Here is a 2,590-nt window from a genome sequence, read left to right on the forward strand (position 1 = left end):
GACCGAGGAAACTTTTGATAAGGAGGTTAGTGTGGGGAGATGGAAGCCAGATACTCAGCATCACAGTGAAGAAGGACTCTGAAACCATTCTGAAGATCTTCAGAGGCTGCCCTGCCCATCACAGGCCCAGAAAACTAGGACCTTGAAGTCAAAGAGATTTCAAGGCTCTGCTCCCTGCATTCTGGTGCAGGGCTTCTGGGATGCCCTAGCTATGGCTCAGGTGGGCTCAAGTGGGCCCAACTGTGGCTCAGCCCATCCCTCTGGGAGGCACAGACAAGAAAGCATGGTAGTGTCCAAGCAGTTTTATCTCCACAGCTGCGCAAAGTGCACGGGCTGCGAGGGCATTGCTACTTCTACCTAGATTTCAAAGGATTTCTGTGGGAAGCTTGAGGCCCAGACAGAGCACTGAAGGGGTGGCCTGCCCCTCCACACCTGTGGGCGTTTCTTGTCAGGTGGAAAGAGAGACTTGAGAAAGAAAGAGACACAGAGACAAAGTATAGAGAAAGAAAAGTGAGCTCAGGGGACTGGCGCTCAGCATACGGAGGACCCGTGCCATGCTGCGCAGGCACCGGTCTCTGAGTTCCCTCAGTATTTCTTGATCCTTATCTTTACCATCTCGGAGAGGGGGATGTGGCAGGACAATAGGTTAATGGTGGGGAGAAGGTCAGCAGGAAAACATGTGAACAAATGTCTCCATGTCATAAATGAATTTAAGGAAAGGTGCTGTGCCTTGATGTGCATGTATGCAAACATCTCCACAAACATTTCCGTGCATTAAAGAGCAGCATTGCCACTAGCACGTCTCACCTCCAGACCTAAGGAGGTTTTCTCCTACCTCAGTAAATAGATCATACAATTGGGTCTTACTGAGACATTCCATTGCCCAGGGAGGAGCTGGAGACAGAAGCCTTCCTCTATCTCAACTGCAAAGAGGCCTTCCTCTTTTACTAATCCTCCTCAGCACAGACCCTTTACAGGTGTCGGGCTGGGGGACGATCAGTTCTTTTCCTTCCCACGAGACCATATTTCAGACTCTCACATGGGGAGAAACCTTGGACAATACCTGGCTTTCCTAGGCAGAGGTCCCTGCAGTCTTCCGCAGTGTTTGTGTCCCTGGGTCCTTGAGATTAGAGAATGGTGATGACTTTTGACAAGCATACTGCCTTCAAGCACTTGTTTAACAAAGCACATCCTGCACAGCACTAAATCCATTAAACCTGGAGTAAACACAGCACATGTCCCTGCAAGCACAGCGTCGGGGGTAGGGTTACAGATTAACAGCATCTCTTCAAACAGAAGAATTTTCTTAGGACAGAACAAAATGGAGTCTCTTATGTCTACTTCTTTCTACATAGACACAGTAACAGTCTAATCTCTCTTTTCCCCACAGAGCGCCGCCAAAGGGGCAGGGCCACTGCAGAGAGCCCCCACTAGGGCAGTGCCCAGCACAGCCATGGGGATGGGGCTGCCTCCAAGACCCCAGAATGGTAGGGCCACCAGCGTGCAACTCCAGCCTAGGAAAGTCACAGGCCCGAGACTCCAACTCATGAAAGCTGCAGAGCGGGCTGTGCCTGGCAAAGCCATGGGGGTGGGGGCTGCCCTGATCGTTGGGGGCCCAACCCCCATCCCAATATCTGGGGGGTAGGATGTCAAGTCAAAAATTATCTTCAAACCTTCAGACTTAATGTTGTTTGCCCTGTTGAGTTTCGGACTTACTTGAGACCCATTACCCCTTTCTTCTTTCCTATTTCCCCCTTTTGGAATGGAAATTTCTATCCTTCGTCAGTCCCACCATTGTATGTTGGAAGCATATTTACATTTTGTAAGTAGTTTGATTTCACAGGCTCATAATTGGAGAGCGATTTGCCTCAGGATGAATCATATCTTGACTCTTGCCCGTACTTGAAATGAGTCAACATTTAGATGAGACGTTGACTTAGACTTTAAAGCTGATATTGGAATGAGTTAAGACTTTTAGGGCTATTGGGATGGAATAAATCTATTTTGCATTTGAGAAGGACACGGATTTTGTGAGGTCAGGGACAGAATGCTATGGTCTATGTTTGTGTCCCCCCAGAATTCAGGGGTTGAAACCTAACCCCCAAGATGATGGTCTTAAGAAGCGGGGCCTTTGGGGTGATTAGATCATGAGGGTCCTGCCCTCATGAATGGGATTAATGCGGTTATGAAAGAGGACCCAGGCTGGGTGTGGTGGCTTATACCTGTAATCCCAGCATTTAGGGAGGCTGAGACAAGAGGATTGAGTCCAGGAGTTTGAGACCAGCCTGGGCAACATAGTGAGACTCCATCTTTACCAAAAAGAGAAGAGGAGAGGAGAGGGGACGGGAGGGGAGGTGGGGGGAGGGGAGGAAGGGAAGGAAAGGAAGGAAAGGAAGCAAAGAAAGGAAAGAAGGAAGGAAGGAAGGAAAGAAAATAGGCTGGGCATGGTGACTCACACCTGTAATCCCAGCACTTTGGGAGGCTGAGGCGGATGGATCACGAGGTCAGGAGATCGAGACCGTCCTGGCTAACATGGTGAAACCCCCGTCTCTATTAAAAAAATACAAAAAAATTATCCAGGTGTGGTGGC

This window comes from Colobus angolensis, unplaced genomic scaffold (assembly GCF_000951035.1).
Source record: "Colobus angolensis palliatus isolate OR3802 unplaced genomic scaffold, Cang.pa_1.0 Scaffold47, whole genome shotgun sequence".
NCBI lineage: Eukaryota > Metazoa > Chordata > Mammalia > Primates > Cercopithecidae > Colobus > Colobus angolensis.